We start from the raw sequence: 25,757 nt of genomic DNA on the forward strand, positions 1-25,757 counted from the left end.
ACAAATAAAATGTCCGATCCATAAAACATGGTTATTGTATCGACTATATCAAGATATGATTGGTAGCATTATTGTATGCTTTGGAAATCGGAGTATTTGTTTAAATTTAAGGAAATATATAGAATTATCCAAATTTTAAAATTTATGTTGTAAGTCTTAAGAAATCGGAGTTAAATTTCGGTTTTTTAAGAACGTACTCTGTTCAAAATGGCTAAATCCATGCATATAACATTAATTTCGAAATAACAACTCTTTTCAAAAGTTAAAAATTCTATTTCCAATGCATCATTTGGCCACCAGATCCAAAATCCGGGGACTAAAGTGGAAAAAATCGTAGAAATGAGAAAAAACTGTTCTACTAATTAATTCCGGAGCCAATCGGCCCAAATTTCAAGATTTCGGAACTAAAAGTAAATTTTTTCCAAGTTATTGTGTAAAATATATTTTATTAAAAGGTAATTATATTAATACAAGTAAAATTTTCATAAATTTTGATAATATCATTTAACCAAATATATTCTGAAATGATCTGTATACTTACTTTTGTGACGTAAATTTTGCACCTTTTTAACTTCAGCTTAAATGAGAACTCAAAGAACCAAAATATGAAGAAAAAAAGTAGTGAATAATAATTATCATAATTGTTTTTAATAAATAAATGTGTTACTTTTTTGTTTTTTGAAAAAATAATATCTTTTTTTAAATAAAACCAATCGCCAGTATTTCTGTATACTTATTTTTGTGATTAACTGTATGTCTGTATGTATCCTCTTTATGGATGATCCAGTGTAATCTCTGAGAACTTCAGTTTTCCAATCCGGTTCGTTGGGAAAAGTGTTGCCACAACAAAATTTTTTTCTAACCAAAATACGAATAAAAAATAACCAAATTAAGAAAAATGTAAACAAAATTATTTTTATTTGTTTCATATTTACATTTGGATATTAAAATAACAAATTCATTTTCTGAAGTGGAACGTGTAACTATGTCAAATTTCGTCGCTAAACTGGTATTATGAAGACAGTTATGGGCCATAAAGTAATTTTCTGTAGGGGATCTTATATGAGACATTTTCTGAGGAGAATTTTTATGAGGGATAGAGTCAATTATATACCGATCCTCATAAACTTTGACAAATACATTTCCAATAAAACTTTTTTATATTGAATTTCATCCCTATACATGCTTTTTTAAGCAATATAGTAATTTTTTGAATAGGACATAATATGGGGGCTAAAAATATTTTGGCAAAATATTTCAGTTTTCTATCTTGTTTCTTTTCGACTCTATCGTGTTTTCAACAATAAATATATGTCTCTTCGCGGATTCGTTAACAAAAGTAATTTTAAAAATAACTGAGTTTTTAACGCGTTTTAGCGCTATTCAAAAATACTCCACATTTGACTTTTTGGAAAACAATTTTAAATTGAAAAATTCTTCCCATTTTATGTACAGATTTTTAGATTTCGTTCGAAATTTGGGTTTAAGGGGTATATTTGACCAAATTATAATACCATGTAGCGGACGTTAGCATTACATTCATAACTTCAGCAATATTTGTAAACGTAATCTATCCAAATTATCCGACAAATCGACCAAAATTTAGAATTTAAGACGGTAAAATAAAAACTAGTTTACAACATCATCTAGAAAATGTAAATAAAGAACTAAAAGTCATGGTGAGATAGTAGAAGTCAAAGGTCATGAGTATCAAATCTTTGCATATATCGCGATTATTATTCATCGTATGAGTTGTTACTACAAGTTTTGTAGATAATACAATTTCATTTTCCTTAGCTGTGTTATTTAAAAATATCAGTTGATTAATACTTTAAAGATATTGTGATACTATTCTTGCATCAATTAGCAGAAAATACTTTATTAATTCTTATTAAATCATTAGAATTCGAGAATTAGAATTTCGACAAATTAGCACAGTATCTGTTTATGCAAAATTTCATATAGGTATAGAAGTTGCAATTATACTTTAAATTTTTAATTTAAATTGGAGGACATAATCTACTAAGTATGTAGACTATTCCCACCAAATTCCATAAAAATCGAAATGCGAAATACAGCCTACTTCGTTTTTTCATATAAGTACCGCGAGTTCTTTACATAAAAAGTTCCAATAGAAATATTAACGGAAGGACGGACGAGTTTGAATCAAAAAGTGATTCATTCCATTATTCACGGTGGTAGATAGGTTAGTGTAAATAAAATAATATAACGGCGTTGTTATGATTTAAATCAACTCATTTAATATGTGGAAAACGCATAGTTACTTTTGCTAAATCCTAAACCAATTAAGATATCGAAAAATACCTTTGTGCACATAATTATAACCAGTAGATGTACAAATTGCAGTAATAAAAAAATTTCGAATAGTAAAAAAAGAATTCCACATATTACCAAAATTCAAAACAGGGACGATATGTATATTTACATAGTTGGTTTAAAAGTAGAGATAAAAGAAGTTCTTTTTTAATTTTATTTTTAGAATAAAAGCAAACAGCATTTAGTGCATTTGTTTGCAAAAAATAACCAAAACGAAAAAATAATTCCCATGTACACATGCAAAATAAAAATAACCAATTTTGGTTAATAATAACCAAAGTGGCAACACTGGTTGGGACCAAATGTTGACGTGGAGAAGCAAGGAGTGGGAAACCGGTTGGAAAGTGTATGGAGTTACTCTCAAAGCCAAATAAACAAATTATTAATATAATTTGTTTACTCAATATAAACAACCCAATGGCAAATGCAGAAAAAAAAGAAATAAACAAAACCAAGTATTAGGATTTTGGATAATAATAGGAAATTCTTTATTGGGATAAATGGATGTAAGGAATACCTTTTCAGTCGGCTGCTAGTGATATAAGAAAGAAAATTTAGTTTTGTAAAACCGGAAACAGCAGCTTAGATACTTCACCAATTTGACATTTGGGTTTAGGCGAAAAAAATGAAAAAGAGATAGATAGTCATTGCAATAACTATCTATCATAAAACAATTAGCTTTTATATGTAATAAAACTATTAGGGAGAACCCAAAAAGTTAGTTAAGGCTTTTGGCATTAACATTACCTCTTAAAACGTTTGTTAATATCCCTTTTAAGTTAACCGGATTATTTTTATTGCAAATAAAATCTTTAAATTAGTATATATAGATTATAACAACTCTTTATTTACACAGTTTAATACACTAACACTTTTATAAAACTACACAACTTATACAGTAAACGGTACCAAACCCTACAAACATTTTCTATTGCGGAAGTTATCTGTGTGAAACTTCCAAACATGCTAAAATCTCGCCAGCGATATTGCGAAAGTATACGAATTCTTATCACCAGTCGGGAAGAACTGATGCCGAACTGGGGAACGTCTAAACGTAACGTGGAAGATACTTCTATATGACTCTTGGAAGTAAGGTATTGCCAAAGGCTCATCACTTCTTGGAGTGACTTCTTAGTATCAACTAGAAATGTTGTTATCGTATCTTCCAGAAGTAGGAACACTTCTAAAATAATGGAAAAAATAATTAATTTAACAACCAATTTAAAAAAAATATATGTTTGAAAAAATTAATTCCTTATGATAAGATAATTTTCAAAGAATCTGTATTAATCTTCCAACTGTTGACTGGTACCCTTCCAAAAGTTGTAAAACGTTGGACTCTATAATATTTTTGTAATTCTTCATAAATTTTATGATCAATCCATCAAATTGTAAGAGTTTTATTTTGGAACGCATTAATCCTTCAACGAAATAAACAAAAATAATATGTATTATAATTAATACATTTGTATTTATTGAAATTACCTGTTTTACTTTAGGAAGCAATAAAAATAGGATTCTCTCATGCCCAATTCATTTCCCACCAAAGTTTAAACGGTCAGATCCATTTTTTACATTTTCTGCAAATAATCGAAATTTTTAATGGAACTGCGTAATGATATAAGACTTATAGAGGGGTATATTGATTTTGTCACTCCGTTTGTAACACATCGAAATATTGGTTGTAGAGATACAAAAGTATATATATTCCGGGTCCCTATTAAATTCTAAGACGAAAGTACGATAGTGTTCGAACGGAAAGAGCTAGAGACTTAAATTTTTCAACAAATTCCCTTTAGTTAAGGTTTGTTTGGTGTTGCAAATGGGCATATCGGCCCACGATTCCGCATAGCCCCCAGAAAAACAGCTTTAACAGTCATAACAATTTTAAAAATACGAGTATAGCGATGAAATTTTGTGAGGATCGGTTCATAATTGACCCTACTCCTTCCCTTAGAAAATGACTTCATCGCTCATTGCTGGCTTAAAAATACGAGTACAGCGATAAAATTCGACATAAGTAAGTTTTATTATAATTGACCCTACCCCCTATATAAGGTCCCCTTTAGATACTCATTACCAACTTACAAGTACTAATATAGCGATGAAATTCGATATAAATAAGTTTTATATAAACCAAAATCTCTATACCAAATTTTATGGGAATCGGTCCATAATTGACTCTACCCCCCATATAAGGTCCCCTTCAGAAAAAGACTTCATCGATCATTGCTGGCTTAAAAATACGAGTACAGCGGTAAAATTCGACAAAAGTAAGTTTTATATAAGCCAAAAAATCTCTACGGCGGCGCCTAAACGGCAGCGTTCAGAGGAGAAAGCCACTGCAATTAGCCAGCAATCTGGAACGAAACGTCCCAAACAATCGCAGAAGTCGTTGACGCGTTCTTTCAGCGAAGTTGCCAAAGACATCCTCGTTCGGGCCGTCATTGACAGAAGCGACGTTGACGGATCCATATCTCAATCTAATTGGGATATGGTGAAGCAAAAGCTCATGGCGGTGTTCTGGAAAGTTATCGTTGCTCCTCAAGTCTGCTATTGCATTACTGGGTGAGGTATGGGCTGGATCGAAGCTTGAGGTGGTGACTCCTGAGGAGATACCACGCAGGCCTATATACCGTCTGAACCCTCCACCCCCGAAGAGATCCTGGAGATCCTTCACTGCTGCAACACTCAGCTTCCAACTCAAGATTGGAAAGTGGTAAGGGTTTCAGTGGCTGATGGACCTTCAAGACACGTGATCGTGGTCTTTAATAAGGAATCTATGGAGCCGTTGAGAGAGACAAAGTGGAAGGTCTATTATGGATTTGGTACGATCGTCCTCCGAGTCTATTGCAGTGACAGAGGATGTAGATGCCGTGCAGTCTGTACAAGGCACGGAAGGCGACTTGGCCGCTGATCCTTCTGATAAAGAGGACGCTCGATCAGTCTCAGAGATGATGGCTGACGAAGACGATCTTCTGGGATTATCTCAGGTAAAATACGATCCTGTATACTGGCAAAAAGCTCATTGCACATTTTCATCCTTTCTGATTTCAGTGATGAAGATACAGTTGCAGTTGCACTGGAGTATGACGGTGTAATGACATGGCTTATATCGAGCTGTATGGCCCACGACCGCGGAGACAGCCCGCCAAACAACTGTGTGCGTAGGCTGGTAGACAAGGCGAACCACAATGATATTCCCATCATCATATGCGCTGACGCCAACTCGCACCACAACTTATGGGGTAGTAGTGACACCAACATTAGAGGTGAGCAACTTTTTAATTTCATACTCAGTAGAAATTTAGAAGTAGTAAATAGCGGTTCAGAACCCACTATTATTGTATCTAATAGAAGAGAGGTACTAGATATAACGCTTGTGAGTGCTAAGCATCGCAGGTGCATAACAAATTGGACTGTCTCTAATGACTGTTCTCTATCGGACCACCGGTATATTGACTTTACAGTTGGCACTATAAAAGGGAATATTACTAATATTATCAATAGGAGAAAAACAAACTGGGAGGTTCAAACTAACATGCTTTCCATTTCTCTTCGGTCTCCCCCTACTATTGAGAGTACGGAGGATATTGATGCGGCCGTTTTAGAAGTTACGGAAGCGTTCCGTTCGGCGACTAATATTGCCTGTAAACCCTCTACCAACAGAGGTAGATCGAAACCTCCGTGGTGGAATCTTGACATTGCACACGATAGGAGAAAGTGTCGTAAGTTATTTAATGAGGCTAAAAGAACAAATAATTGATCTTCCTATAAGTCCTCTGTGAATCATTTCAAGAATATGATTAGGAATGCAAAGAGGAAGGCTTGGAGGGACTTCTGCTCTAATGTAGAAGGATCATCCGAAACCAATCGACTTCGTAAGATTTTGTCAACTACACAGACCGTACCGAGTTACATCCAAAAACCCTGCGATAGTTGGACTATGTCCAGCAGGGACATAGTCCCACTGGATACTCACTTTGCAGGATGCCAATCCATTGTAAATAATGGAACAATGACTCACTTGGATTACAACACGACAAACCCTAGTTCTGTTACTATCAACAGAGAAAGGATTTTTTGGGCTCTCAACAGTTTCGATCCATATAAATCACCGGGTCTTGACGGAATTATTCCAGTAGACCTTCCGAAAAATTAAGATCTTGTTATCCTCAGGGCGGAGTATTGTCTCCCCTACTGTGGAACGAGACTATGAATACACTACTATCTGAAATGGATAGAAGGAGGGTTACGACCGTCGCTTATGCTAACGACGTAGCAGTGTTGATATCGGGTAAATTTCCTGACACAATATATAGATGCATGGAAACCGTTCTCTTCTTCTTTTTGAAAAATTTAAAAATTTACACCCGCTAAACTGAATGGTATTAGATTGAAAACTTCGGATCACGCAAATTATCTCGGCGTAATCTTAGATAGCAAGCTATCCTGGTCAGAGGGCGAAGTCAACTTAAAATTGTCGGCGGCGGCTGAGCCAAAATAATTCGGCGGCGGCTTAAATTCGGCTCAGAGCCGAACGTTCTTTAGGAAATTTAAACTCTTACATTTATGTTCAAAAATAATGTAAATATCAAAATTTAGAGACTGGGAGGATCACTTTGCTTCAAATATTAATAATAAATGATTTTTAAAAAAGGCTCAAAAGTTTCTAGATTTAGTCTACTTTAATTCTCATTTACACTCTCTTGAATCTTATTAAGAAATTGTGGATGGTATATAGGGAACAAATAAAAAATATTTAAATTAACAAGACATACATTTACATATCTTTTAAATATTTTTATTTACAAAATATATATATTATTAATATAAAAAAATGTTAGCATAATAGTTACGAAACAACTTATTGCACATTCACATAAAAATATAACAACACATAAAAAATATACATATCGGGAGTATTGAAAATTATAAAATATCGCTTGTTACATATATCCTTTGTAAAAATCTTGTACGTTTTCAAAATATAATTTGGCCAATAATAATTCATTATGTTACAGAATCAAAAATAATTGGTATAGTTAATAAAAATATTAAAAAATTTGAGTCGACTTAAGCCGAGTGTTTCGGCGGCGGCTAAGCGCCGACTCGAAGCCGGTCGACTTCGCACTCTGATCCTGGTATCTGAACATCCAGAACCGGGTAAATAAGGCCAATGTGGCTATATATATACATGCAAGAAGGCAGTTGGTTCAACCTGGGGAATAGACCCGAAAGGTATTAACTGGATTTTCAAGGCATATTGTTCTATATAGTTATAGTATGGTGTTCTATGGAGTTATAGTATGGTGACAAGCAATGGAGCATACTTCACACTGTGCAACCATTGAGCGCAATATGCGAAATATTGCCATCCTTATTACAGGAGCAATAAAGACAACGCCGACCAAAGCACTGTTTACCATGTTAAACTGGTTACCAGCTGACTTAATGGCCGTTCAACTTGTCCTCAACTCTGCGATCGGACTTAATGCCTGCGGCTCATGGTCTGGTCACAGAGATTAGCGGCATTCAAGAATTATAAAGCAATTCGAATCTCTGCATTTAAATGTTGATTATTGCATTACGAAGCCCAACTTCGATGATCGTTTTTGTACATGGATTCCACATAGGAGTTCCGAGTTAGAGCCCCAACCTCCTCCAGGTGTATCTAGAGTTTACACTGATGGCTTCAAGAGGAGTGAAAAAGTGGGTGGTGGTTTCTTTATTGAAGAAATTGAAGAAATATTCAGACTGCCTAACTACGGTAGTGTTCTTCAGGCAGAAATATCTGCTATTAAACGAGCAGCGAATTGGCTAAGGTATTATCGCATATCGGGTGATATATGTATATATACGGATAGTAAAGCTGCTATCAAAAACATACCGGGTGTCTACACGACATCTACTTTAATCAAAGAATGCCGGGTATCTCTAAATGAGAAAGAGAGACATTCATGGGTTACGCTAATATGGGTCCCTGGCCATGATAAATGTCAGGGTAACTTTATAGCTAATGAACTAGCCATAAATGGCGCGATGTTGGTTGAGGAGAAAATCTACACCTATATTGGTATCTCTCTTACGAATTGTAAGAATCTTGTTCTTAATGAACTGTATGGGAAAGTCCAAATCAGGTGGTTCAGTGAAACTACTTGTCAGATGCTCTCAGATCCAGGCTGCTTATAGGTTTTCGAAGAGAGCATATAAGAACGCTTGTATCAGTAATTACAGGACACTGTGCCATAGGCAATCACGCCAGAAGACTAGGCCTTGTATATAATGACTACTGTAGAAGTTGTCATAATGAGGAAGAAGATCAACTTAATGGACCCAAGTGAGCTGCTTTTATAGCAGCTGCCCTCGATACCTAACCTAACGTTAATTACTGACTTAAAAATACGACAATAGCTATGAAATTCGACATAAATAAGTTTTTTATGCGTCAAAATCTCTCTACCAAATTTTATGAGGATCGGTCCATAAATGACCCTATCCTTATTATAAGGTCCCCTTCAGAAAATAAACTAATATAATAATGAAACTCGACACAAATGTTTTATATAAGCCAATATCTCTCTACCAAATTTGTAAGGATCGGTCCATAATTGATCCTACCCCCATATAAGGTTCCCTTGAGTAGAATGAGTAGAACATTTCTTTTACGGCATACGATTTGATGGTGAGTATATAAGATTCGGCATAGCCGAATATAACCCACTTACTTGTTGGTATTTATTTAATAAATTTCACCAATTAACAAAACCTTCTTAAATGATTATTAACTGTTGATTTTTAACACAACACTGTCATATTGTATTTTATTACTTATGATTCACAATATATTAATTACACTATTTTTCTACGAATATTAAATTAAGTTTTACAATGAATAATTAAAACACCAACAAAACATCACTGAAGTTAGCAAAATTTTTGCATTATTTTTTTATTTTTTCGCGTTTACGCTGGAAAAAATGGAGTATTTATATTTTATTTGTTTTTGTACTCCTCTAACAATCATCCGGAAGTACCCTTAAAGTATACTTCCAGATGGCGAAAACTCGAAATCAATGGACATATTTTGTTTTTGTAAAATGTGTGCTCTCGTTTGACAATCGTCCAGAAGTGACTACAATGTACACTTTCAGATGATTAAAATGCAACATTAATGTGTACACTCTTCAAACTATCTTCCAGAAGTGACATAAACATACAAACCAGGAAGATACAAATTCGGAAACAATGTATTTTGTTATTGTAAAATGTGTGTTCTCTCCTAACTATCATTCAGAAGTCACTAAAACGTATACTTCTAGATGAAAAAACTGCAATAGTCATGTATTTTCAATGTCAATGTATTTTGTTTTTGTAAAATGTGCGTTCTCGTCGGACAATCGTCCAGAAGTTATTTTTATAAAAAACTAGCTATACCCAGTGCGCTTTGCTACCATAAAAACCGCACTTTACGAGTTTTGAAAATTCTAGTTCTATTAGTTTCCCAGTTGTACGAATTTTTATTTTAATGCATATGAGAGGTACCATAGCCCCTTTTGATAGTCCACAATAGCGGTATGGTTCCTCCCATGTTCACATGAATGTGAAAATTCTTCGTGCAAATTTTTAGGATTCTAGATTCAAATATTCACATGTCAGAGTTGTTAGCGCAAAATTTAAGGATTTTAGTTTCTCAGATATACAAATTTTTGCATTTAATTCATATGAAAGGTCCCAAGAACCCCAAATGAATGTCCGCACATTTTACTTCCAAATGTGCACTTTTATGTTAATTTTAAGATTCTACCTCTAATAGTTTCCCAGATAAACGAATTTTTTATTTAATTCATATGGTAGGTACCACGGCCCCTATTACCCTAGTACGCCAATTTTTCCACCAAAATGTTTACATAGATGTTAAAGTGCATTGTGCAAAATTTACTGATTCCAGCTCCAATAGTTTCCCAAATAAATGATTTTTTGTATTTTATTCATATGGGAGGTGCCACTCCCTCTATTGCGAGTCCGCTAATTTTTTGTCCTAAGTATAAATGTTGATACTAAAGTGGGTCCGCAAAAGTGGAGGACTCTAGTTGTTATATTTTCTCAGATATACTAATTTAAGATTTTCTTTATATGGGAGGGGCCATGCCCTCTATAGCTAGTCTGCCCATATTGTCCCCATATGTTCATGTAGATGTCCATACAGGACTCTAGCTGTTGCAGTTTCTGAGATATGTGATTTCAAATACTTATTATGTATGTGGGCGTGGCACTAGCCTATAGTACATACATACATACATACATACATACATACATACATACATACATACATACATACATACATACATACATACATACATACATACATACATACATACATACATACATACATACATACATACATACATACATACATACATACATACATACATACATACATACATACATACATACATACATACATACATACATACATATACATACATACATACATACATACATACATACATACATACATACATACATACATACATACATACATACATACATACATACATACATACATACATACATACATACATACATACATACATACATACATACATACATACATACATACATACATACATACATACATACATACATACATACTACATACATACATACATACATACATACATACATACATACATACATACATACATACATACATACATACATACATACATACATACATACATACATACATACATACATACATACATACATACATACATACATACATACATACATACATACATACATACATACATACATACATACATACATACATACATACATACATACATACATACATACATACATACATACATACATACATACATACATACATACATACATACATACATACATACATACATACATACATACATACATACATACATACATACATACATACATACATACATACATACATACATACATACATACATACATACATACATACATACATACATACATACATACATACATACATACATACATACATACATACATACATACATACATACATACATACATCATACATACATACATACATACATACATACATACATACATACATACATACATACATACATACATACATACATACATACATACATACATACATACATACATACATACATACATACATACATACATACATACATACATACATACATCATACATACATACATACATACATACATACATACATACATACATACATACATACATACATACATACATACATACATACATACATACCATACTACATCATACATACATACATACATACATACATACATACATACATACATACATACATACATACATACATACATACATACATACATACATACATACATACATACATACATACATACATACATACATACATACATACATACATACATACATACATACATACATACATACATACATACATACATACATACATACATACATACATACATCATACATACATACATACATACATACATACATCATACATACATACATACATACATACATCATCATACATACAACACACATACATACATACAGACATCATACATACATACATACATACACACATACATACATACATACATGCATACATACATACAGAGAGAAGAGTTAGTCCTGATGTTGAAACACAAACGAAGTTGAATTGTTTTTGTTTTTGGGACGCTTTTAGCCAACAAAATGAATCATATGATTGAGTACACCGAACAGTACAACTTACTTTATTGCGATTTTCATGATAATGAACTAGGGATGCCAATCCCGAAATCCCGATCCCGAAAATCCCGGGATTTTTCGGGATTGGTAAATCCCGAATCCCGGGATTTGGAAAATAAATCCCGGGATTTTTTCGGGATTAGGATTTGTTTCAAAAAACTGTTTTATTTTCTTTTTTTGAGCCATAATTTTCATTAATTTGAAAATTACGATCTTATTTTATTTTGACTCATGCAAAACAAAATTCCGCAGAGCTAATTTTATACATATTTGAACCTTTTATTTTTTAAAGTGGTATGAGTCCATACACATAGCACATATAAATTTATTTATTCACTTCGTTTTTATACCTTACACCACTTTAGTGGGGAGGGTATATTGGGTTTGTGCTGATGTTTGTTACACACAATAATATTGGTCCTATACCTTAAAGTATACCAATCGGCTCAGAATCATTTTCAAAAAAGCTGCAAAACCAAGTTCTATACTAGCCTTCATGACCCTGATGTATTTTTTGATGATGCGGCCTCATTTGACCCTAGCCCCTATGCAAAGCCCCCTTCGAAATATGACTTAAATGTACACAATTTTATTCAACAAAAAATAGCTAAATTATATCTGAGGCAAGGTACAATTCAACTTAGATGCTTTATTATGAACAATAAATCACATTTTATTTTTATAACTGGTGTAGGGTATTATATGGTAGGCTTCGCCCAACTATAACTTTTTACTTGTTAGCACATTGCAATGTTGGTCGTAGACCGACCCAAAAAGTATACACATTCTGTGTCTGTAAGCTGAAAACACGAGTTAGAAGACTCATTCTATTTGGGCTGCAAATTTGGACCAAAATTGACACAAAAAAACCTAATTGGACCTCCTCTGAAAATCACATTGATGCTGATATTAATATCAATACATTACAATATTTTGATGGTGGGTATTTAATTTCGGCGCAGTCGAATACAAACTTTATTTTTCAATACTAGAGGATTTTACATTTCTAACTTTCTACAAATCTGAATGATACCGGTAAAGGTAAATTACCTTGTTCTGAATGCACCTAAAATTTTAAATTAATACTACGAATATAATAATATGTTCCAAAACTAATATGTATTTTGAGTAAAATTCCAAATATTTTTCAAAGAATAGGTTCTAAATTGATGTTCGAATAATTGAATTGGTATCTGTTATAATTATTAGTTCACATGGAACAGTATGAGGTTTTAAAAAGTGCTTATGTCTAATTTCGGAACTTGATATTTATTTTTATTTAGGAAGTAGTTAGTTAGTTTGAAAGGAGGATGTATATACATCAAATCCGAAGAAATATACCTAGGCCTCTATCGGGCCTGTTGTGCGCTCCTTAACCAGTGCCTCAGGTGGGAATCGAACCCACCACCTCCGGTCTACCAGACTAGAACACTAACCACTAACCTACCGGAGGCCACATTTAGGAAGTAAGTATGTATTTAAAAAGTTCTGAAAGTTTTTATTTAAAAATTGGAATTAATTGGATTGTTTTAATTTAAATATATCTTCTGTCTGTTAAATTAAACAATTTTCTTTACAAATATGATGATTTAAAGATTTTCATATATAAAATAATTAAATTCATGTAATCCCGAAATCCCGTAAAATCCCGAAATACCGAAAAATCCCGGGATCCCGAAAAATCCCGGGATCCCGAAATATCCCGGGATCCCGGGATTGCAATTTTCAAAATCCCGAATCCCGGGATTTGTAAAAGCCAGTCCCGTTTGGCATCCCTATAATGAACCAAAACCTTTGGCAAAGTTGATCTAAGACTAGTTATCGATTAATAGGACCAAAATTCTTTGATTGTCCATCAAAATCTCCTGACTCAAGCCCTTTAGAGATGCTGTTTGGCATTCTAAAGCGCTGGGTCGAAACTCGCAGTTTTAGCAAACATTGCAGCTGGCGAATGACTTAAAATCCTGTAATGGCCAGGATTATGAAAATTGAAAGCAAAACAAATGCCGAAACATCTGTTGCGGGTCGGTGTTGCCAAATGTCGACGGCGCTGGTATTATGGCTTACGCCGGGCTGAGGCTCGCCGGATGGGGTGGTTCTTGCCGACACTGCAACTTTTCCTGGGTACAAAAACTCTATACAATACCAGCTTTACTTTTAAGTTTAAAAAAAGAAAAGTATTTAAATTGAAAAGGGACCCGAAATGAGCAAACATTCATAAGACGAATACACCAAAACATTTATCTAAATTATTCCTTTTCAGGCCAAGAATAATCATTATTGGCGGATGGAGTTGCCAATATGTTGTTTCCCTCCCAGAGGTCTGAACCTACAACCGTAGCAACCTAGTCATTTTAGCTGCCCCTAACTATCCCTACCCACTCCCCCCGGGGGCATGTTACCTTGGCGAGACCTCCGCCTTGGTGTTATTGCAATCCCGGGGTATAAAGAGGTGGCCAATACCTCCAGTCTGACCGGGGCTGAAAAATTGGTTACAGTCTACTGCCTGGCTAAGTCCTTGCATAGATTGCTAGAGGTCAGACCAGAGAACCGCATAATCTGGTACTACGGGTGGCCAGTTGCCCGCAGGACTATGTCCTGGCTGGTCAGTTGGTTGAGGTTCCTTCGGGATCCACGTAGTGGCTGTGGTTTAAACCCAAATTCGCGGGAAGAGTAAGTTGCGGTTAAAAGACTGATGCATGATAATAGTCAATATTTCGGGATAAGTTCGGTGCTGTTGCCGAAAACAACAGATACCCCACAGAGGAGTGACTGTGGGACTAAGCGTTGGAAATGGGTTGGAGTCAATTGTATATGATACGGAATGAATGTAGAGGTATGCGGGCCTCATCCACCCGTATATCTAAATGAGTGTGTCGTATGTTTTTCTCTTATGAGTGTGTCGAATAAATGAGATGTGTGCTGGGTTGAATGATGATGGATGAAAGGTATCATATACAAGTGATACCGATTAATTTTCCTTCCTTGTCCAGATATGTTCAGAGTATACTCTGTTCATATCAGAATTACCACAGCATGTCACTGTGAGTAAGAACAATGTCTACGGCTTATTGATGGATCGTGCTTCGGTCCACCGGTTACGTCTCTAGGTGCTGTTGCCGAATCAACAGAGCCATAGTAGTGTGGTTGGGCGACATTATGTCGGGGTAGATTGAGCTTGCTCATGATACCTGTCTTTCCCCAACGTGACTACTTTGGCAAGAGATTAGATAGCTCGAGTACTCCAGCAAAGTACTTGCGCATGGACCGGTCATAGCCAATGTGCAAAAATTGCCACCTGAGTTCTTCATTGAAGAAAAAGGGGCGATGGTAGACCGTTCTCAAGTCTACCCTGTGGATGAAAAAGACCACCGTGGGATAAGGCCGACACGGCAGGTGCTCACGTTAAAACTCTCGACAGTCTATCCCTACCCACTCACAATAATTTCACCCCAATCACTTACCTTGTAAACTTAGCAGATCTCCATATTTGTGATCTGGACTATCGGGTGTTTACATAACATTCATTTGGAAGAAGGGTAGCTTAGGTTTTCAGTCTGTCCGTTATCTGTCCTCGTTCGGTGTTTCAGTAAGTAAAATATTATATAAACTTAAAAAAACCTTTTAAATAATTTATACTTTACGATATATTTTTTTATTTTTTTTTTTTTAATCCAATTCTGTTTACGTTGTTTTTTTTTTATTTCATTAATTCATACCTAAACATATATATATTTTAAGTCTAAACTAATATCTTTTTTTTACCTTTTTTTTATAGAAATTACCTAAAAGGAATTAACCGTCTAGTTCGTCCTGTCGTACGAGGTAAAAGTAAATTTTCCTGGTCGAAAACCTGGTACCTGAAGCACCACCGGATTGTTGGTGCTAATCTGCCGAATAAAGTCCCCCGTTGAGTGGAGCTGGCGATGGCGTGGCTTGGTGTTGCTTATTTTAGATTAAGTTATATTTTATTTAGTTTTAAGTATTCTTTAGTTTTAAATATACTTCAATTTAGTTTTAAACTTTAGGTTTTAAAGATTCTTTAAATTTTTCTTCAATAAAAATAAACCGTCTCACAATGAAAAAAGTTTTTTTTTTGTGTTCTTTCTTCTTTTTTACGTAGACGATGGCCACGGGCTCCACCTTCTTCCTTAGCCAAAAGAAATAAAAAAGGACCGACATTTTGGCCATTAGGGACCGAGAAACCTCGGTAAGCAAAATGGTTCCCTTTAATTTAATTTCATTTCAGCTATTAGTCTCTATAGTTTTTCTTTTTTCTAGCTTAGTTTTGTTTTTGTTTATGTTATTCCAGATGTCAAATTGTTTATCACCGCGTTGCCAACTTTCCATTTACTCTTCTTCTTTTATTTTCCCCAAATTCTGCCCTACTACAGGGTGCACACGACAATCCGATTGGGATTCATTACGAACTACACTAGTAACTACTCTATTCCATAAAGGTGTTTGGAACTCAAAAGGACCAAAGATTTTCATAAGAAGATCAAAGAGTTACTTAAGTTTCGAACGGCTATTTATGGAGTTAATTCAGTTATTATTTTCTTGTAACTCACAGTGAACTGGAATTAAACTTTTGTTGTTGTTATTATAATGTAGACACATAATATTATTATTATCAATTATATAATTTTGAATAAATCAATTAAAATAGAAAATGTAGCACTTTGTATACAATGCCAAAAAAAGTTGCTTAAGTTTCGAACAATACTGTATATGTATACATACCCTGCCAGCAATTTTGTAGTCGACTACGAGAAAAATTCACTTCTAGTTTACTTTTACAGACTGACTATAAGTTAACTACAATGTAATGCAGAGCTGTCGCGAAATTATCTGGAGAGAATTTTATTTCAACATGTTTTCTTTTGTTTCTCCATTATTATGAATGTTTTTTTGTTAACTTTAGTAGACTGACTATAAAGGAACTACAATATAATGCAGAAATGTTCCAAAATTTGGTATTTGTTAACGTAAGCAACCGACTTTTAAAGACTAGCTACAAGCTAACTTTCATATAATGCAGAAGTACCCCAAAATTATCTGGAGAGCATTTTGCTTCGACATGTTTTCTCATGTTTCTTTATTATTTGAAATTTTGTTTTACATTTTTGTCATTTTCTTGTATACATTGTGAAATTAAAGTCAGTAAATTGGAAAAATAAATTATAAAAAGTTAAATATTTCAAAAATCGGTCCCTAAATTCTAAATTCTGCTGATTGACACTGTAAATATAATAGTTAATTAACCCTTTCAGGGTCAAAAATAATTTATGTCTAGAAAAAAACTTGAAAACTTATATTTAAGATAATTTGAGTATGCTGAATCCGGGAAAAATAATATTTTTTGAATTTGAGTTTTCCCTAGTGAGTTATAGAAGGTCAAAGTTAAATGTCGAATATATTCGACATTCGAAAAACAGTCTCCAAAAAGTACCGATGTCCTAAAATACAATTTTTTTGGCCATTAAGTGAAGCTGTTTTTTAAACGTTGTTTAAAAGCACTTTTTAAAAAGTAGTCATGAGTGACAATTTCTTAAAATCTGATTTTTAAATACTTTTAAAATACGGAAGATCTTTCAAAATCTCAATTATAAATATAATAAAGTCTTTATTTTCATCTAAAAGAAAGAAATTAAAACTAAAGTTAAATATTATACCCAAAAAATGCTTAAAAACAGAGTCTATTGTAATGTCGAATATATTCGACAAAACCACGGAAAGGGTTAACATTACACATAACATGTTTAAATTTATTTAGATTTGGGTCATGGATACCGGTGTTATTATTAGTTCCCCTGCAGAAAACTGATGTCTATAAATTTTAACAAACTACTATCACGACTTGAAAAAGCAGATAATATTACATAAACTTTCCAAATCTTAAAAAGGTGTCTATTTCCACAGTATTTTCAACTACTTAGTGGATCTAATGAACTTGAGCCATAAATAGCTTACAGAATAAGCACTGGAACATATTTTCATTCAGATTTCTCTGTTTTTAACATGTTTTGCATAATTATTAAAGCGAAGTGTGATTTAGATAACTAATAGTTAAATAAATTTCAATTAAAATTTTCTTTAGTTAATGTAAATTAATTTTACATATATTTAATTAAAATGTAATTAATTAATACAGTAGGTAATACAAAAGAAAACTATTAGTTGACTTTTCTGCAACAAACTTTAAGTTAGTTAATAAACAGTTAACTTTAAGCTAATATTTTTGTAACTAACTTTAAGTTAGTTGAAAAGTCATGCAGAGTCGGACAATTGACTACTGCGTAGGACATCGCCATGTTAAAATATTCAGTTGGCTCCATTAAAAATAATCCAATGATCAACCATAACTAGTTGATGAAAAAGTCGGCTTTTAATGCATTTAAAGTTAGTTGAGTTGCTGGCAGGGTAATTAAAAACATAAAACACACTATATTTATTACATATCTACACATACACACATATTAAGCCACATACATTTACACGCACCTATACATATTATTTCATCACAGATTTTATATTTATCACACATTACACTGTTTCTGATTCATTTTCTTATATACAGCCGACATTTTCTATTCTATTCTCTTTTTTATTATTATTGAATTAAGTGTCTATAATTCGTAAATTGCTGCACAATAGAATATAACAAACAAAACAGATTGAGAAGTAAAACCCGTGTATAGAAATTCACATTAGATGATTTCATCACAAAGGGAAAAAGGAATTACAAATGTATAAAAATTGTAACGATAAATTAAGAAATTAAAATAAAAGGAGAAGTGTTTAAGTAATAACACAGAAAAGAAAATAATTGTTTTTTTTTTTTTGTGGTCTGATTTAGTTAAAGTGGTAAAGCATAACCAGATTGTTATATTATTTAGTAAAGTTTTTTAATACATTAGAATGTCCGAGGCAGAAGCACTTTCGTGTCTACAGAAGCAGAGGACGAAGACTAAAGCAAATATAAACCGTATTAGAAAAATTTATCAAGATGGTACGGGATCATTAGATGCAATTGACATGCAATTGAGACTCGAAATGTTAGATTATATTAGATCTTGATCTGATGCCACGCCCCTTTTTACGCCCACCTTTTGTAAAACTATTATTACGCCAATTTGGAATAACAATATGCAAAAACTACTAAACTGATTTTGCATACCGTTAGGTATAAGCTTGGAAAGAACTATAGGCTATATATAAGAACTTGATCCGCCCCTTTCTACGCCCACTTTTTATAAAACTATCCTTACCTATATCTTACTCTATAATTATATGAAAGAGAAATTCTGTTTGTTACGCTTTAACGGACAAGGTACTGAACCGATTTACATGAAAATTAGAACACTAATAGTTCTATTCTAAAGTAGAACAATAGGTTATTTAAAATAATGATTTGACGTCACGATTCTTCTTATGCTCACTTTTTTCTATATAATTGTTATACAAAATTTTCACTCGAGACTTACAGAAAACTACTGAACCGATAGTTCTGATCTCAGGATCAGGATCGGACGCCCCTTTTTACACCAACTTTTTGTAAAACAATTATTAAACCAAATTTACGTTCAGACATACAAAAAACTACTGATCCGATTTTCATGAAATCTGTTATAATGAATGTTGTGGAGTGAACAGTACGACACATTACATCTTCAAAAACTATAATATATAAAAACTATAAAATATAATGATTCAAATGTATGTAGACAAAACATATTTGTGTCGAATTTTATCAAGATAGCTTTATTTAACAATGAAATATGTGAGTGTAAAAGATTTTCGGAAGAGAGCCTTATATGGGAGCTATGACCAATAACGGACCGATCCGGGGAAAAATTGTTAGAATGATTTATAGGTATACAAAACATATCCAAGTTGAATTTTATACCGATAGCTTTATTTATCAATGAAACATATGCGATTAAATGATTTTCGGAAGTGGACCATATATGGGAGCTATGACCAATTATGGTCTTATCCGAAAAAAATTTCGTAGAGTGATTCATATATAGACGAAACATATTTGTGTCGAATTTTATCAAGATACCTTTATTTGACAATTAAATATGTGCGTTTAAGTGAATGATTTGTATGTACACAAAACATATTCAGCTCGAATTTTATCACAAAAGCTTTATTTGTCAATGAAATATGTGTGATTAGGTGATTTTTGGAAGTGGACCTTACATGGGAGCTATGACCAATTGTGGACAGACTGAGATCTACGTTGGTAGTATGATTTCTATTTATATTATATTTGTAAGTACAAAATATTGTGTTGATACCGATATATCTGAGGGAATTATTAACGATACACTTATATCCGGGAATATACACCTTTGTATGGGGGCTGTGGGAAATATTGGATCAATTGTTATGAGTTTGAACATACTTGACCCCTGGCACAAAAAAATAATGTGTGACAAAATTCATCGAAATATTTTTGGCAGTCTCTAAATATATGATATTGATTGGATGATACACACATTTTTATATTCCCTTTTTGAATAACTGCTATAACACCAAATTTCTAGGCTAAATATAAAAAACATGAACCGATTTTCAAGAAATTTGGCAACATACTGTGTTTGAGGAAGAGAATGTTTAATACACCAAATCCGAATAAATACACCTATAGCACTCATTTCGGGCCTGTTGTGATCTGTTGTGTGCAATGACCTTTTTCGTCCACTTTTTGTTACATTTATAATGCTAAAGATCATGAGATATAATTCTAATAGTATATGAGAGTTATTATTTAGTTAAATTTTTAATCAAAAATTTATTTTTATATGAAAACTCTAAAATGTTTGTAGATCCATAACTAACTTTACGATTAAGTAAAATAAAAATCTGTATTCAATTTAATTTATTATCAAAAATCGATTTTCGTCTAAAGATTTTTCCACCGGAAAACAGTTTTATTTAAAAACCTGTAATCTGCTGTATATTCTCAGAAAATAACTATTTTAAAACAGAATCTTTATTAGATCTTAAATGAATGTCTACGATGCCACGTTTGTATGCAGAATAAAAACTACTGAACAAAAACCGCGTCTAAAATAGGGAAAATAATATATTCATATTACATTTTCACTTAAATTCGAATTTTAAATGGGCTGTGGTTCGTTCCTTTAACACCTAGGTCTATCTAGAAAATCATTCATATCTCCCTTTAAAATTTCTATTTATATAACTCTTTAAAAAATTACTTTAAATAACTCTCAATTTGAGAAAACAATAAAGATCCGTAATCACTCATATTTTCCATACAAATCGAGCTTTATACCAAAAATTAAAAATGTAAATTTATTGTTAATCGAGATAACAATAAAAATCTATGATCAGGTAAATATGCCATCAAAAAATTATCTTGATATAAATTCGGCTGCCATTTTTCAAATGCAGCTCAAATATAAAAATCCATGAAGATATGTATTTGAGTACTTATTAGAGTGTCCCGAAAGACAGCACTTTTGCAAATCTTATATAGGTAGACCTCTCAAACGATGCTTTCTATGCATTGTTCATATAAAATTTGGATAAATTGATTTTTCGATAGCTTTTTATACTTTTAGAAAATTATCCAACAAAACTTCTGCACAACATTTTCTGTATGTAGCTCCGTATTTATTCTTAGCTTTTCAAATTAAATAATAATGAATAACTCCAGCACACATTTTCCATTTACCATTTATAAATTCCGACATTTTTTTTAATTAGAGGAAGACGTGGTTATTTTAATAAGTAAAATTATTTGGGTATCTGCTTTGTACACCTAACGATATTTGACCTTTATTTCTTCGAATTTAATAAGTGGTGTCTAAATTCAGTCAAAACTTTAGTGTGGATGCATAAAAGCTAATGAATAAAAATAATTGTTCAATTCACAATCAAGCTGTATATTGTACCTACTAAAGTGTAGTAACAGTGATTGTGAACAGATCTTTGCAGCAAGTCATAAGTTTATGTTCTCAATGAAAAAAAAAAAAAAAACAATCAAAACAAATATATGTACATAAGAATGCCAGAAGATAAAAAAATCAAAAAATATTAAATTAATTAAACATGCGAAATAAACAAAATTAATTTCTTTGAATTTTCAATTCTTTTATTTTCTTTATTCCACATTTTAAACTAATAAATAAACTGTTTTTAATAAAATTTTAGTTTTTTTGTTTTGGTAAACAGCTGTTTGTTTTTGATTTCAGCGTTACCACTTTATCGTTTTTTATGCTAAAATCGTTTGAATTTTTTGTTTATATGTTTAAATAAACAATTGGCAACACTAAACTTTCTTACAACATTCGAAAAACATATGAAAAATTGTCGTAGGAGTTGTATAGAGCTTTTGCATAGAAAATACCAACAGCATTGTTATGACTATTGTAGCAGCTGCTGACATACAACGCTACAACATCGATTGTGAATTGAAAAAATATGTTCAAACATACTTTTGTATAAAAGGATGTATTTTTGAGAAACAATGATGAGACAAAAACGATGGTTTTACTCTTTAATGAACTACTCAAAATTGTTTGTCAAATTAAAAGTTGTTTTGTTTTCTCTGTCAAGATTCAAGGGTTCTTCATATTTTTTAAAACAAAAAAACTTAATTTTGTTATTTTTAAGGGAATTTGAAATCTTCCAAATTTTTCATAATTTTGTGCAGAACGTTTCATAATCGTTTCAGAGTTTCTTCAATTGCCTGTACTTTTTCAAATAGAAAGAAAATCGCTTGAAATTTTGTAGTTAATAAAATGCCCCAAAGCGTTTTGTCTCTATACACCAGGGGCACTACAATTCAAAGTACAGTGTGACCGAATTTAAACTGAACAGTTCTTTAAATTAACTGCACATGGGAGAAATAAAACAACTAATTTGAAAGTGTCCTTAGTTCCCGACCAGTGATTGAGAGTGCTGATTTCAGTGTAATTTCTCAAAAAAACTTTCCTAAATGTTTCTACAAATTAGTCAAAATTTCCTAATTAAAGCTCATTTTCAATTTGTAAATTTTTAAGAGACATTTTTGTCCAGAAACTGACTTTAAGTATTAAACAAAATGCAGTAAAATACAATAACAATTTTATCGTTATAAGCTAAATTTTGACATCTATTAAAAAAAAGAATGGTCATTACGGACAGAATAATATTCTCTTTATTTTAGAAGAAACCCGGGGTACGCGTAGCTAGCATATATATATATATATATATATATATATATATATATATATATATATATATATATATATATATATATATATATATATATTAGGGTGATCGACTCGATTTTTCAACCGGTTTTAAAACCGGTTTTTTCTGCTTTACCAGTGTCGGTTTTTTCTTAATGTTGATTTTTCGAATATCGAATAACCCGGTTTTTTCACTTTTTAAAACCCGGTTTCGAATACTTTTATTTGCTTTGTATTCAAAGATTATTTAAATGAAATTTTTAAGTAAATAATAATACAGCCCGTCTAAATTTTAAAAATATTCGAGTCGAGGAACTAGAGTACATTTTCTACAGCTCTTTTGGTTAAACTTTTTTGATTTTCCTAATTAATTAAAAAAATTTATTTGTAAAATTGATAACTGTTTGATAAAATTTAGCAATCTTAAGATTATATTCCAATTACAATAATTAATTTACGGCTGAAATTTTATGGAAGAGTTGGAATGAATATGCAAATTTCCTAAACAGGGCTTTTAAAATAAGCTAGGATTACATAGTACCTTATGTTTAACAGAAGTGTCCCACTTTTTTCCTAACTTTTTTATATTAAAGAAATAATGTAAATCAGACGACTAGATCTAAAGTTATAATCTTTTAAACTGTTAAAAATCATTTCGGGCCATGTTTTATTAATCAAATTTAAACATAGACATTAAGTTTTTCAAATTAAAATATATTTTTTTAATTATAATGAAAAACCGGTTAACCGGTTTTTTCTGAATTTGAAAAATATCAACCGGTTTTTTTAAATGTCAACTATTCGAACTATTCGAAAACCGGTTTTTGGAAAATGTCGAATAATCGATCACCCTAATATATATATATATATATGCACTAATTTAATAATGCAATGCACGGCACTACTCAAAAGAAATGAGTGTAACGAAAAATTATGCTTGTATTGCTTGTCTTCTGCAAATGTCAACGAATACTCTCAAAAGCAACGAATACTAAACGATTGGTATGAATGGTTTCAATGCTGATTGAATAAGCTGTAAGAAAAAATTTACTTAACAATTTCGAAAACGTTTGCTGATTGTTTTGCTCATTTTAAAGACTTTATTGAGTAAATTTAACAGAATGTGTTTATAAAGGATTAAGTTTTTCTTCATTCATATGGGCAATTCCATGAAAAGATAAACCACGACTGAAAAAATAAAACCCTTATAACTTCTGCATTTTTGAAGATAATTCAACAAAATTTGGTATATGATCTTTTGTAGCGCCAAAGACGAAGACTGTTGAAAATTTTTGAAATCGGTCTATTTTTACACCTCGCCGCCATACAAACAGAACCGAAAATATCCCTTTTTATCTCATAATTATGTTAATTATAATACTATCCCTTCAAAAATCGGCAGATCTAAAATGTTTATAAGCCTAAACCCTTATGCCGATTTTCATAACGATTGGACCTCATTTGACCCTAGTTCCATTCAAAGTTTAATTTCAGAAAAACACTTAAACGTCCGTAACTCACCTCTAATCACTAATATTATGATAAAATGTGGCACAAATAAGTTTTATATGAATTAAAATCACACCCTAGAATTTTATGAGGATCGGTCCATATTTGACCCTAGTCGCTATATAACTCCAGTTTTTTAATTTTATCTATAAATTGTTTAAACATGTATATAGGTCGGCCATGTCCGTCTGCACTTTCCTACTCCTTTTGATTTGCTGAAGTGTGTGTATGCATATATACCCAATATATATATTTTATAACCTAAAAAAAAATCAGGAGAAAAATCTCTCACATACGATGTGTCACGTACGATATTTAAATATGTTCATTATAAAATTATATTAATTTCTTTTTTTATTTAAAAATTATGGATTACTAATGAAAAATATGTCCCATAGTGTAAGCAATTAAAACAAAAAAGATATTTCTTGTCAGTTTCGATTTAAATAGGTTTAAATTTCTCCAGCAATTTTCTAGATGATTATATGCAATTTTGCACATTTTGCACAAATAGCCAATTTTTGGATAACCGACAAACCGGTTTCTCCAAAAGTCATTTTTTTATAAACTTTAAAGGGGATTTTACATAAATACTTTGTAACAATATCAGAGTTGTCTTTAATACAAAATCAAATTTGTTGTCAAACTGTGTTGAACAATTTTCATTCATGTATTACACCGTCCGACAAACAGAGAAAAAATTCGTTTGACACGAGCCGGATGATATACGTCTTAAACTATAAATTTAATGGACAAAAACTGCGTTTTTTGTTTTTCATTTCGTAATCCTGTATCCTTTTTAAAGGATTTCAAAGTTTTAAAAAGTAAATTTTTCAAAAAATATTTAAAAATACTTCTACTGATCAAACAATATGAAATTTGATGTCAATCTCATCACCTAAGATCCAC

Source organism: Lucilia sericata, unplaced genomic scaffold (assembly GCF_015586225.1).
Source record: "Lucilia sericata isolate MDLA Ls3-8-SP2 unplaced genomic scaffold, ASM1558622v1 Contig000623F_arrow, whole genome shotgun sequence".
Classification (NCBI taxonomy): Eukaryota; Metazoa; Arthropoda; class Insecta; order Diptera; family Calliphoridae; genus Lucilia; species Lucilia sericata.